This window comes from Misgurnus anguillicaudatus, chromosome 24 (assembly GCF_027580225.2).
Source record: "Misgurnus anguillicaudatus chromosome 24, ASM2758022v2, whole genome shotgun sequence".
Lineage (NCBI taxonomy): Eukaryota > Metazoa > Chordata > Actinopteri > Cypriniformes > Cobitidae > Misgurnus > Misgurnus anguillicaudatus.
The window spans coordinates 34516215-34531594 of NC_073360.2; the positions used below are offsets into that span (position 1 = coordinate 34516215).

Consider the following 15380-nt stretch of genomic DNA (forward strand, 5'->3'; position numbering starts at 1 on the left):
TTGACTACGGACTAGACAAGTGCCATGCAACACTTTCATATAAAGGAAGAATTTTCTCTGTAGACTCAGACAAGATCAGTTGTACATACAGTAGTTTAAGCCTTTTGCTCTGTGCACGTTTGAGTTAAAGCTGATAACACACCTGTTTGAGGGAATGCTGTAGAGTTGCAGGACACACGCACATTGTCGGACAAGCCTAGGATGTTGGCTTTCTACATTTTAACAGACTATGAACTTGACATTTTTTACTTTTAGGCCATGTCTGTTAGCTTTAAAGGCACACTCCAGGTTTTTTTGAAAAATTCTCATTTTTCAGCTCCCAGAGTTAAATATTTCATTTTTACCGTTTTGGAATCCATTCAGCTGATCTCCGGGTCTTGCTGTACAACTTTTAGCATAGCTTAGCACAGTCCATTGAATCTGATTAGACCATTAGCATCGCGCAAAAAACTAACCAAAGAGTTTTGATATTTTTCCTATTTCCTAAAACTTGACTTTTCTGTAGTTACATCGTGTACTAAGACCGACAGAAAATTAAAAGTTTCTGCATAGGAATCTGTTCTGATCAAATGTCAGTGAGACTTTAAAGCAAGAAAAGTGAATAAGTCAAGTTTTCCCACAGATAAACACTGGACACAAGCCGTCTTTGTTTTCCTAGATCCACAGTGGCATGAAAACTACAGTGTGATAAGCATTAAGGACTGTTTCTCTGGCTTGGGTTTGTTCAGTGGAGTTTATCTTTCTCTCCGTTTTGACAGTCAACAGACTCTGTTGAGCACACTTTGTACAATCGTCTGACTTGGTCGGTCCACAAAGTCATGTTTGGGAAAGTATCTTTTGCTCTTTCATCCATTAGCTTCACCTTGCCCCGGTTTAGTTGTCTCACACCGACCCTTAGATAAGAAGCGATCTGTGTCAAGGCTGAATGACTCACACTAACAGATAAGAGCACACATACACGCACAGAAGCGTAAACTCCAGATAAAACATTCAAATAAAATTCAGCTAACCCTGTTTTCGAGAATAATGAAGTCCCAGAGCTGTGGTTGCGCCTTTGGTGCGAGATTCGCTCCGGCCTGTGCTGGTACATTCCAGAAGCTGCAAAGGAGACAGTGAGATTAAACGCAGCTCTGCCGGTCATGAAAATGGATGAGGGCCGGCCGCAGCGGAGCGTCTGAAGACAGAGAGACTGGCCGGCACTCCAAAGCGCATCCGTCATGCGCGTCAGGGCAGTAATGCAGAGAAAGGCAGTGCAGGGCAGTGTATAAAATGCTTCACGCTGCCACCTTCACTCTCATGCATCACAGCACGCGCTGACTGCTGCGCTTCAGACCGCCTGCCGTGTGCAAGAGACAGGGCCTTTGATTATCACAAAGTTACCTTGCCGATTTTCTGTGCACAAGGAGGTTTATATTCTGGGTTTGAAGGCTTAGATGTGTCAGATTTAGGTTTAGATTCAGCATCATCTGTTGGGATTCAAGCATTGTGAGTTTAGACTCAGGATTGCATATTTATATTTATTCAATCATTTTGCAGACACTTTTATCCAGAAATGACTTACAAATTCGAGAGCATCTAACATTTTTAGATTCAGGATTATGGATTTACAAACAGGATTGTGGGTTTAGATGCAACATTTTGGGTTTAGACACAATGGTGTGGGTCTAGATCTGGATTGTGTGTTTACACTCAGAATTGCCTATTAGATTCTGTGGTGTTGCCTTTGGTGAGAGATTTTTGTTGTTTAGATATTTTAGAATTGTGAGTTTATATCCAGAATTGTGCTTTTAGATTCAGTATTATTTGTTTTGATTCAGGATTGTGGGTTTTGATTCAATGTTGTTGGTTTATTCTCAGGATTGTATGTTTAGACTCTGACCTGTTTGTATAGGTTCATGATTGTGGGTTTCAATTCAGGGTTGTGGGTTTCGATTCAGGTTTGTGGGTTTAGACTTTGGATTGTCTGTTTAGAATCAGGGTCATGGGTTTAGATTCAAGGTTGTGGGTTCCCTACTGGAAATCCTGGTTTTAGCTGGTCTCCCAGCTTGGTTTTACCTGGTTTTGCTGGTGTAGCCAGCTGGCCTAGCTGTGTTTTGGTCACTTTTTAAGCTGGTCTAGCTGGACTTAGCTGGTCAGGCTGGAAAACCAGCTTTGCCAGGCTGGGAGGACCAGTTTAAACCAGCTACTGCCACCTTTAATCAGCTAAAACCAGCTACCAGCCTATGCTTGTTTTTGTCTGATTTTTCAGTAGGGTTTAGATTCAGGGTTGTGGGTTTAGATTCAGGGTTGTTGGTTTAGACTCTGGATTGTCTATTTAGGTTCATGATTGTGGGGTAAGATTCAGGGTTGTGGGTTTAGACTCTGGATTGTCTATTTAGGTTCATGATTGTCGGGTAAGATTCAGGGTTGTGGGTTTAGACTCTGGATTGTGGGTTTAGATTTAGGGTTGTGGGTTTAGACTCTGGATTGTCTGTTTAGGTTCATGATTGTGGGTTTAGATTCAGGGTTGTGGGTTTAGACTCTGGATTGTCTATTTAGGTTCATGATTGTCGGGTAAGATTCAGGGTTGTGGGTTTAGACTCTGGATTGTGGGTTTAGATTTAGGGTTGTGGGTTTAGACTCTGGATTGTCTGTTTAGGTTCATGATTGTGGGTTTAGATTCAGGGTTGTTGATTTAGACTCTGGAATGTCTGTTTAGTTTTATGATTGTGGGTTTCAATTCAGGGTTGTGGGTTTAGATTTTGGGTTGTGGGTTTCGATTCAGGGTTGTGGGTTTAGACTCTGGATTGTCTGTTTAGGTTCATGATTGTGGGTTTAGATTCAAGGCTGTGGGTTTAGATTCAGGGTTGTGGGTTTAGACTCTGGATTGTGGGTTTAGATTCAGGGTTGTGGGTTTAGACTCTGGATTGTGGGTTTAGATTCAGGGTTGTGGGTTTAGACTCTGGATTGTCTGTTTAGGTTCATGATTTTGGGAGTTAGATTCAGGGTTGTGGGTTTAGACTCTGGATTGTCTGTTTAGGTTCAGGATTGTGGGTTTAGGTTCATGATTGTGGGTTTAGATTCAGGATTGTGGTTTAGACTCTGAATTGTCTGTTTAGGTTCATGATTGTGGGTTTAGATTCAGGGTTGTGGGTTTAGACTCTGGATTGTCTGTTTATGTTCATGATTGTTGGTTTAGGTTCAGGGTTGTGGGTTTAGACTCATTGTTGTGGGTTTAGACTCTGGATTGTCTGTTTAGGTTCATGTTTGTGGGTTTAGAATCAGGGTTGTGGGTTTAGACTCAGGGTTGTGGGTTTAGACTCAGGGTTGTTGGTTTAGATTAAGGATTGTGGGTTTCGGTTTAGGGTTGTGGGTTTAGACTATGAATTGTCTGTTTAGGTTTATGATTGTGGTTTTAGATTCAGAATTGTGGGTTTCGATTTAGGGTTGTGGGTTTAGATTCAAAATTGTGGGTGTAGACTTATAATGGTCTGTTTAGATTCTGTGGTGTCGCCTTAAGTGTGATATTTTAGGTGTTCAGTTGTTTTAGGTATGTGGGTTTACATCCATGATTGTGGTTTTAGATTCAGAAATGTGGGTTTACAGTACATTAAATATTGTCGGTTTAAATTCAGGATTTGGGGTTTTAAGATGTAGATTCAGGGTTGTGGGTTTAGATTCAGCAATTTTTGTTTAGATTTGGAATTTTGCATTTTGTTTCACAATTTCAATTTTAGATTTGAAATTGTATGGTTTTTGTGTACATTTAGGTTTACTCTTTAGATTTAATATTGAAGTTTTAGACTATGGAATTCATCAAAAAACTAAACTGAAGTTCAATAAGGATTTTATTTACGGATAAGTTACCAAGGTAAAGATATGGATACCCAACACAGCTGGATAAATAATGTTTTCTGTCAGCAAACAGCACATGAAATCAGTGTTTGGTCTCCTTGGACAAAGGCCGTGTTGGGTTTTGTAATGAGTTTTGTTGGTTGCCCGAGTCTGCTGATGACCTTTCAAATACAGCTAAGGTGGGTCAGAGGAGATTTGATAAGGGTGAGAGCGTCTGTTTTTCCCAATTGAATCTACTTAGAAAAGTGAAACTTTAAATGACTGGACAACTTCTGTATACATATTCCTTATATAATATAATGGCAAGCTGAACTCACCAGTACTTGTGCATGTATTTGTTTTAATGGTCTTTTAGTTTAGTCTCCTATGAATTTATCTTGTGGCCCATGAGGTTGGAGGTAACGGTATTATTGTCAGAGAGGAGACCATTATATCTCTTTTTATGTATGTGCACAAAGGCTTCTGTGCTGTTTAGACATCAGCCCTCAGTAGGATGCAAAGAATAAGTGAGCTGTGCAGGACACCTGTGTGTGTGCGCTTATTAGGGTGTGGGCATGTATATACACACACACAAAGCCCTGCATAGTTCTGATGGGACTACACACACACACACACACACACACACATACACACACTGATATCATAAAAGGCTGCGCACCACAACATTTTCACAAGGCAAACATACTCGCACCTGCGGGAGCCGATTTCAAAGTGTCCGCAATGACGTGACCCACATTACTTTAAAGGGAACCTTGGCATGTTAAATAGATGTTTGTACAATCAGTGTGTACTAAAAGTGTTTTAACCTGTAGTGGAGACATTTAAGAAAGAAACTTATCCTGGGTATTTGTAGAGAATTGTTTGCACAGGTAATCCCAAGTATTAAACTTTGAGGTGTAACTTGTTCTGCACATTGTGTACATTGTGCAATTAGCCTACATGTAGACTTGCATTAAAGGAGGGACATGAGAGATGTATTTAAGGGGGGTGGGACATTTTTTGACATGGACCATGCAAACAAAAACACATTAGCACTTTTCATCCTGTTTTCTCGAAAGCTCTTGCAGGTTTTCTTACACTTCAAAAATGTAGTTTTTTGTTAACTCACAGTTGGGTAAAATATATTAAAAAACCCAACCATTGGGTGTTAATTATTATTAGATGGTTTGTTTTAACCCAAAATACTTTTCAACCCATGGGTCAAATATGTAAATCTTATTATTTTGTTTAACCCAACGGTTGGGTTTGTCCATATTTAACCCAACCATGATTTAAAGGATTAGTCCATTTTCTTACAAAAAATCCAGATCATTTACTCACCACAATGTCATCCAAAATGTTGATGTCTTTCTTTGTTCAGACGAGAAGAAATTATGTTTTTTGAGGAAAACATTCCAGGATTTTTCTCATTTTAATGGACTTAAATGGACCCCAACACGTAACAGTTTTAATGCAGTTTAAAATTGCAGTTTCAAAGGACTCTAAACAACCCCAAGCCAGGCATAAGGGTCTTATCTAGCAAAACAATTGTCATTTTTGACAAGAAAAAAAAATATGCACTTTAAACCACAACTTCTCTTCTTCCTCCGGCTGTGTGACGCGCCAGCGTGACCTAACGTAATTGCGTAATGCCGTGGAAAGGTCACGTTTTACATATATGAAACGCACATTTGCGGACCATTTTAAACAATAAACTGACACAAAGACATTAATTAGTATCATTCGACATATAACAACGTCGGAACGGTCCTCTTTCTCCATGCTTGTTAACACTGATGTGTAGTTTCGCATACATCATCAGTGACCTCTTGACGTGATGACGTATTGCGTGAGGTCGGGCTGGCGCGTCGCGGGAACGAAGATGGACGAGAGGTTGTAGTTTAAAAGTGCATATTTTTTATTTTTCTTGTCAAAAATAACAACGTTTCGCTAGATGGGACCCTTATGCCTCGTTTGGGATCGTTAAGAGTCCTTTGAAACTGCAATTTTAAACTGCATTAAGACTGTAAAGTGTTGGGGTCCATTAAAGTCCATTAAAATTAGAAAAATCCTGGAATGTTTCCCTCAAAAAACATAATTTCTTCTCGACCAAACAAAGAAAGACATCAACATTTTGGATGACATGGTGGTGAGTCTGGATTTTTTTAAGAAAATGGACCAATCCAGCAACACAGCATTTTTATAGTGCATAAAGACAAAGACACAGAGATGGAGGAAAAGAGACTTTTATGTTGGGAAAAGTATGTAGAGATGTGGAGAAATACTTGAGAATGAAAAGACATCTTGATCCTAAGTAAAGACAGAGAAATGTTGAAGGATAAATCTGTACCGGAGCCATTATTGCTGATTATTAAAATCTCATTCCTGCAGTCGTGTCTATTTATACCTCTCGCCAGGAGCAGACTGAAAGTATATACGGATACAAAGTCAATAGCTCACTGTAGGGAGATGAGTTTGTGTACAGGACAAAGAGAAATAGGAGAGAGACGGAATATAAAGATCCTGGATTATCCAGCTTCTCCTGTTTGCTTTCTATGTATATGGAGCTTTAAAGGACGGATGTCACACTTCTGGGTTGTTTTTGGGGCTTGTGTTATGAAGTGTTTTTTTGTGGATGAGTTAAGTGTGTCCAATAACCTCACTGCTCTTTACAGATTCGTCCTGCCAAAACCACATGATTTCTATTTTCCTACTCTGAGCAAAAGTGGTTGTACATCCAGACAGAATGCCAGAGGGAAAGCGCTGGTGTGCGTGCGCGTGGTGGCAGGGTGGTGACATGACGAATCTTCAAGGGCGTGTCTGTCCATGCGAGTGTATTTGGTGCTGTGTGTATTGTGTGTCTCACTCGGAGGGCATCCAGTAACATCATCCCTGTTTCCCCACAGATTTTTTTTATATTTTCCAGTGATGACATGATGAATGTGTCGCTGTCAGACCAGCCCGAGTGAGATATTCATCTCAGAGAGAGTGAGGGAGAGAGATAGAGCTAGAAAGACTTTTGTGCTTGGAGGTGAAGTAAAAGCTATATTAATAAAGGGCTACCGTAAGTAGGCAATAAGTTACGAGAGGCTGTCATGGAGTAAGTAACGGCTGAAGGGCGTGGTTAGGCACAAAGTACTGCAGTAGTTGCTTTTTTAAAATGGTTACCACACAATACAAATATTAAAGCAAAGATGAAGTAAAATCACTAAAAGCTGTTCTTCCGCTTTAAAAAGTAGTCCCTGAACGACTGTGAACAGCAACTGAATGTTTCGCACACAATTCGAAGGCTGCAACCTTCCGTGCCTCAAAGGCGACACTTGGTCTTCGAAGGTCGCAACCTCCAAAGTCGATGAAGAAAATTTAAATGAGATGGTCTAGCCTTCAGAGGACGAGTTTATTTTGTCATTTATTTTGTGACACAGTAAATTGTGCAGTATAAATACACACATGTAGTACTTTCTTATATGGCGGCTCACTGAGTCGCAAATAATCGTCTATGACAACGTTCCTTCAGGCACATACTAATTTAATTAACCATAATCCACATCAAAATCCTGAGATAACACTATTCGTCAAACGGTGACCTCTTTCCTCGCCATTATTTATTGTCAATGGAACGGTGTAATGAGAGCACTTTTGGGAGGTTGGCCGTGGTCACCTCCGATCACGGCGTCATGCACACACACACAGAATGTGCGATGCATCCTCTGGGACGTTTCTGGCCTTGCTGTGGCGGATGGGTTGCAGCTCTGGCTATTGATTTGGTTGGTGGGCTGATGAATCTCAGGGGAACTAATAAAAATAATTACTAAAAAGATCATCAGAGCCCCACAACATTCGGTTCTGCACGTGAAAAAATACGCAGAGCTAATGGTCGGGGTAGTGGAGGTGGCATATGTTGCCAGCCATATCCGGAAGAAATATTTATTGTGATCGAGTTTGCCCTTTTATAGCGTAAAGTCATCTAGAGTCATTTATCAGCACTTCTTTAGATGTTTCTTCTAAGATTCATTGGAAGAAATTAAAATTAAGTTAGCATGTATTACTTTCCAAAAATCATTGGGTCAAAATGGGATGAACTTAACCCGTTGGGTTGTCAGTTAACCTATGCTGGGTTGAGTAAACCCAAAATGCTGGGTTGTTTTAACCAACCTGATCTCACAAATTTCCATGGTATAGTTACGGAATATTTTGCTCATTTATCCGTGTCTTTGTCATGGATCTCTGCATTTTTCCGTGTCCGTACCACATACTTTCTTTTCCGTGTCAGTTTCACGTATTGGTTACTGAATTGTTTTTCCTATATTTAAACCATTGTCGTTTGGGTTTGGGGTTAGATTTGGGGTTTGGATGTCATTTTATGTAACTGAAAGTTGTTCTAACCCAAACCCAAGTGACAACGATAAGAAAATAGGAAAAACAATTGAGTAACCAATACGTGGTACCGACACGGAAAAATGCGGAGATCCGTGACAATGACACGGATAAATGAGCAAAATATTCTGTGACTGTTACATGGAAATTCGTGACATCAGGCTGTTTTAGCCTATTGTTGGGTCAAATCTAAACATTTTCTGGGTTTATTTAATTCACTGGCTAGTTTCCCCCTTTTTTGACCCAACGCTGGGTTGAAAATAACCCAGTATTTTTTTAAGGGTGTTTTCACACCTAGTTCGTTTCAGCCCTCCAAATGCTCTCGGAGCAGTTCAGGGTATATATTTGAACAAACCAAGTGATCTCAGACCCCCCTTAAAGGACTCAAAAGTGAACCGAACTCAGACCACGTCCGGAGGTGGTCTAAGTATGATTCGCTTTTGGCTTCTTTTTTGGTTCGATTTCTTTTTGAGATGTGAAATCAATGAGGTCCCGGTCCACTTCACGTGTCATTTGGACATTGTATCTAAATCAACTGCTGCAGTCTGAGTTCTTATGAAGTTGTGATATGAACAAGAAAGGGTCTGAGATCACTTCTGAAGAGGGCCAAAAAAAAAAACTGTGTCGTCTTTTGAGTCCACTATATTGTGAACAACAAAAGGACTGAGGTCACAGTCGGCTAGTTCCTTTTCTGGTTCACTTTAAGTGAACTGGGTTTGGTTCTTTTTAAATGAACTATATGTGAAAACACCCTAAGTGTACATATTTTGGATCCTGGAGACCTGTTGGGTGGATTTTAATTAGTCAGACATATAAAATGTGTAATCTTGAGTCAGGTTTGAGGAATGCTGGCCTGAAAAAATACATTTTAAGATTTTGTGAGAAATTTTAAATCCAAACCATTTTGAAATATTGAAAGATTTGAAATTGGACAAATCTTAGAAAAAATCTTATTATTTAATTTTTGTTTTTATGGAGGTTTTCAGCGAAGAAAACTGCTATTATTCTCCCACACCTTTCAATGAATGGTAGGACAATATGTTACAAGGATAAAATTAGCCCCCTCGCCATGCAGAAGACCATAGGGAGGTTCTGCAAGAAATCTTTTGTTCCTAACCGGCCTGTAAACAATGACTAACATGACAGTTCACCCCCCGGCGCTGTCATCCATGGAAACCACATCCTCCTCCTCCTCCTCAACCAAATCTATAGGCTGCATATGTTGAGAAAGAGAGACTTGATCTGAGGATGATGTCTGATATTCCATTGCTTGCAGAAACCGAAGCTTGAGTCAGTTTAGTCAAATTTTTATGTTTTATGCATGTCTCTTTAAAACAAAAATGTGCTTTTTGTTTCAAGAAAGTTTCTTATATAATGCTTTTTTGCTGCTTTCTTGTTGGTTACACGAACTCTGCAAAGTTCAGTGATTTTATTGCTGGAGGTTACCCTGTATTGTTGGTTGTACAGTGGGCGTACAGATCTCCCAGTGTTGTTGGTGAGCTGCAAAATAGACGATAGACAAAAATGCATCTGTGATTTGACATGAATCTGTTTTTTGTGTATAAAGATATACAGTACTGTGCAAAAGTCTTAGTCCAGAATTAGATTAGTGGTTTTTGCAATGTTATAGTAATCATACATATATAATTGTTTTAGTCTCTTTAATAGAATACATCCAGAAAATACAGGAAATGTGTATATAGTATTAAAAACTGCATAAAAATGTAAATTGATGTGTCAAGTATTTAGGGTAAACTCCCCTTCCACGTGAGCAATAGCAGGAAACTGCAGAATCTCTTAAAGGGGCCATGGCACAAGACTTTTTTAAGATGTCAAATAAATCTTTGGTGTCCCCAGACCACATATGTGAGTTTTTGCTCAAAATACCATATAAATAATTTATTATAGTAGTTTAAAATTGCCACTTTGTAGGTGTGTGCAAAAATGTGCCGTTTTGGGTGTGTCCTTTAAAATGCAAATGAGCGGTTGGTTGCAATTGAAACTCAATTGTGCTGTGATTTTTTTTTCTCTCTCTTTCTTTTTCTCTGCACTAAATGGCAGTGCTGTGATTGGATAGTGCAGATTAAGGGGCGGTATTATTATAATAAGAGCTCCTTATGACATCATAAGGAGAGCCAAATTTCAACGACCTATTTTTTCATGTGCTTGTAGAGAATGGTTTCAAAAACTAAGTTACTGGGTTGATCTTTTTCACATTATCTAGGTTGATAGAAGCACTGGGGACCGAATCATAGCACTTAAACATGGAAAAAGTCAGATTTTCATGCCATGGCCCCTTTAAACCTAAATAAAATTTAATCCTATTTTCTAAGTTTAAAGAAATTGTTTTACTTCATTCTGCTCAAAAACGCTCAAGATGTGTTTAGTGCCAAGAGAGGTCACACTAAACACAGTCGATGCCTAAAGAAGACATTTAGTCCTGAAAATGTAATTATTTATTTATTTTGTACACATTTTCTGTATTTTTTGCTTGTATCTTAATAAAATAAATTAAATGTGGATAGACATTTAAACTTCCAAAACAACAAGTCTGGTGGTGTCGGCCTAAGACTTTTGCACAGTACTGTATATATTCTTGAAACTGATGTTATTCGTTGAGTGATGCATATTACACACTTCCTGTCCATGTGTGCATACGCATATATGCCTCTGTGTGTGTGGGCTGGTTGTGGGGTCTGAATAAAAAGGAAATGGCTTTTTGAATAGTGTGTGTTCACAGACAAAAGTAAAGAGCACTCTCCCACGTGGCCAAGAGCACTTGATTGTACAACAAGCAATGATCACATTAAAAGAGAGCAGCCGGACGAGAGAGAGAGAGAGAGAGAGAGAGAGAGAGAGAGAGAATAAATTGACTTTGCCAGTGGCTTAGTCTCCTGATTGAAGTAAATATAGAAAAAAAATGAGTTTTTCATTATCATGTTTATATCCTTTGTCCTCAAGTGAGCATTACGTGGGCATTCAGATTTGCATGAATTATTTACAGTAGCCTATGACAACAAATTATTGTCAGTTGTATCATTGATTCAGCTGTATGTATGTATGTAAAATAAAAGCAACATTATCACAACTTTAAAAAAATTGTTTGCTCTAAACGCAATAAAATTTCTGTCTGATCTCATATTTCCCTTCATTTATCTCTCAGTAAAGCACAATTAGAAGCATCTGCTGGACAAAAACTTGAAAGAATAAAGAGAAAGGTGCATCAAGCAGATGGTGCCTGGAGGTTCAGGCGATTAGAGCTCGCAGATTAGATTTAAAGAAATTAGACTAATAAAAACCGAATCGCGTGGCAAGTGCTAGTATCGTCACCTCCGCTGTGTAAAACCGTCCGCCGGTGGCTGTCGATTAGAGGCGAGACAGATGCTCTAAAGAGATACTGTTAATGTGTGTGTATGTTGGTGGCGGACAGGGTCCCTCGCATCCGCCCTAATCTCAACCCACCCCATTTATCAATGTCATAATGTTAATTAGCGCTTCATTTATTTAGTCACTTACTGTATGTGACAAAGCAGGAACTTGTTTCTCATTAACCCTACTTATTTATAAAGCAAGCAAGGGGTGCAAGATGTATCGAATTTATCGAAATATGGCAAATGTGCATACTGCAATGGTTTGAATGATTATAATACTTTAACCCAAGATGTTATGGGTAGTCGGTATTAAATTGAGGCAGAAAATGTTTGATAATTTAAATACATTTTATAAATATAAAGGTTTATTATATATTGAAATTTGCTTTAATATATTCAATATTAGCCCCATAACAGATTTTAAAGGAAAACACCACCGTTTTCCAATACTTTACTATGTTCTTACCTCAACTTAGACAGATTAATACATACCTATCTTTTATCAATGCGCGCACTTCATCTTTGTACAGCGCCTTGTGAATGTGTTAGCATTTAGCCTAGCCCCATTTATTCCTATGGCTCCAAACAGGGATGAATTTAGAAGCCACCAAACACTTCCATGTTTTCCCTATTTAAAGACTGTTACGTGAGTAGTTACATGAGTATAAACAAACAGCTAGCGACCAGCTGTTTTAGCTAGACTAAACAAACAAAGCTGCACAGCTAGGAGTTTTAATTAGCCCGCTAGCAATACCATAAGCTAAAGATAAAGGCTAATGAAAGCAAAGTCGTTTATTTTTTATATCGCACATCGTTCACAGAAGTATCTTGATGGACAAAACTGTACGAAATTTGTGTGTATATCATGGTGGGGACTTAGTAAATTAAGCTAAGCTAACCAATAATTATTACCTAGTTTAGCAATTGCTCTAAATTCACATTTCCAAATGTTATAAGTCACCTTGTTCCTAATCTTTTTTCAATTGTGCACTTTTAATCTTTGTACAGCGCATCGTGAATGTGTTAGCATTTAGCCTAGCCCAATTCATTCCTATGGCTCCAAACAGGGATGAATTTAGAAGCCACCAAACACTTCCATGTTTTCAAGAGTAGTATGGTGGTACAAAATAAAACTTTTGTTTGGAGCCATAGGAATAAATGGGGCTAGGCTAAATGCTAGCACCTTTAAGAAGCGCTGCACAAAGATTAAAAGTGCACACATTGAAAAAAGATAGTATGAATTAATTCATCTAAGTTGAGGTAAGAACATAGCAAAACATTGAAAAACTGTGGTGTTTTCCTGGGTTTTCTTTTAAGGTAGAAGATATTTTTAAATATATCATTATGTTGACCTTAAATTGATGTAGTAACATGGTTATTAAAGTGCTGTTAGTCTATTATATTTATAGAGGGATGCAGAACATAAAGAGACTAAATGAGAAATGCAGTAGATGAAAAGAGAGATAGACAGCCCAAAATCGACACATTTCAGCTGAGCTCTGTTACATTCAATATGGCTTGCAGATTTTAAACATGAAACCTTGAGGATGGTAGATAAGATTTTGCTTGGTAGATGGTCCCTTGTGTGACCCTCTGCCTGCTCAGGGTCTTTGTGTGGTCCCGCTTAGACAGCAGATAGTCGAGTGATCGCTAATCAATGAGAGGAAAATGGCAGGAATTAGCACAAATTAGGTAAATTTGGGGGTCCGTACTCGCCTTAATAGACTGCGCTGTGGGAGAGAATGCACCCCAAATGCACAGAAACATTCAAACGTGTTTTATCTAACATGCATTGTGTGGATCTTGGGTTTAGCAATGGCTTCCTTCTGTTTCTCTCCAGTGTGTTTCTGTTTCTTACATCAGCATCTGAAAAGGTTTAGCACCATGGTGAACACTTGTACATCGCTTCTGCGCACCTGCCGTCCTGGGGGAGGACGTGGCCAACTTTAGCTCTCACTAACTGAAGGCCGGCGGGCTTATGTTGTGCAGGGGGTCCGTCCTGCACCCTGAAGTGGTTTGTGTTTAACAAACAGCTAGCGACCAGCTGTTTTAGCAAGACTAAACAAACAAAGCTGCACAGCTAGGAGATTTAGCCCGCTAGCAATGCCATAAGCTAAATTTAGAGGCTAATGAACGCAAAGTCATTTATTTGTTTATATCGCACATCGTTCACAGAAGTACCTTGATTACGAAATTTGGGTGTATATCACGGTGGGGACTTTATATTGGCTTTAGTAAATTAAGCTAAGCTAACCTATAATTATTACATAGTTAGCAATTGCCCTGAATTCACATTTCCAAATGTTAAATAATTTTGTTTATGTATCTATGTTCTCTATGTTCTTTTTGTCATTATAGGACTTCCCCAATGTAGGTCCCCATAATTGATATACTTACAAATCGGTTCTTAATTATCTTTACGTAAACATGGCCACAAGCAAAAACGTTAGCAATCTGAAACACACACAATTGTGATCCTTACATATATTCATTGATCACATGCTAAAATGTTTCCCCCTCACAGCTTTGATTTAAGCAATTAAAATCCTTGAAAGAAGTCAACAATCTGCATTTTACAATCTCAAGGGTGTTTGTGTGCTAGCCATGTGCTATTGACGCCTGCATAGCTAGCAGCACTCATCTGATTGCAGTCCTAGTGGCTCGAAGCTTAGTCTCTCTCTTTTCGGTCGGGTTTAGGTTGGATCAGGGGCCACTTTTGTCCTCGTTCGGCCCCGTGCCTTAGTGATGTAAATGTAGGGTGGCCCCTGGCTTCTTATCTCTTGGGTTAAGCCTCACACTGCTCTTTCTGCAATCTATTATCATAAGGGCCAGACTCCTAGCGTGGGCTGCTAGCGTTATCCGTAGCAAATGCTGGGCCGTGCAGGGGAACTTTCAGGGGATTAGCATTTTAACACAGTGTGAGTCTAAACCCCTGAACCCCTCTGTCACGGAGGGCAAGTCCCTAATGGCTTGCCAGCTCACTATGTGGCACCCTAAATAAGTGCGGCGGATAAGAGAACCATGTTGGGTTTTTAATGTAGCTATTCTTGTGTTACAACTTTTGTACGCTTTAATACAGATAAAGCAAGGTTTGTGGGAGAATTTTGAGTAAATCCAACTCATGCTTTGCATTTATTCTTTCACGCATAGTATGTTTTTCAAAAAATTAAATTGGCGACTGTGAAGATTGCATTTATTTCAAGCCCTAAGCTCAAACAAGCTTGATAATTAAAGCCATAACAAAGTTCACATTATCTACAGAAACGTCTATTATGGTTGTGCCGATAGACGATAGTATTGTGTATCGACGATCGTCAGACATATTGCTAATAGCGGACTTTTATGACGATAGTTGGCGATAGTTATTATTATTATTATCAACATAGTTTCACATTAACATGCGCATTTGCATGCTTTTCCTCGCATGAGAGGGTTTGTGGGCTTTACTTTGCGCGAGAGAGCTTGTAATGCGAGCAGATCCCTTCTCGCATCCATGAGGACTCAATATGCGCACCTTGGACTCTTCTAGCACCTGAATTTGTAATACGCATGGCTCTGACATTTCCTTGCACATGAGAGGTTGTTAGGCATGCAGAGGGTTAAAACCAGCGAGTTTGTTGTTCCCACTCCCTGGCACGCAGGAAATTTTAGAGCAGATGGATTAATGGCATAAGTTTTAAGAATGTTGCGGCCGGTCATGACAGTGTCGCCCTTGCTTCTTTTTTGTCCACAAATCAAGTACAAACTGAACAAATAAACAAATGAGTAAAGTACTGCCAGATACTATCGTGTATTGGCAATCTCACAGGCTGATGATAG

The 15380-nt window shown here is 39.3% G+C and overlaps 1 protein-coding gene across 11 annotated transcripts in view; it reads left to right on the forward strand.

Annotated features, from left to right (window-relative positions):
* robo2 (roundabout, axon guidance receptor, homolog 2 (Drosophila)) overlaps nt 1-15380 on the forward strand; it is a 630465-nt gene that overhangs the window by 386321 nt on the left and 228764 nt on the right. The gene's annotated exons all lie outside the window — the stretch shown is intronic.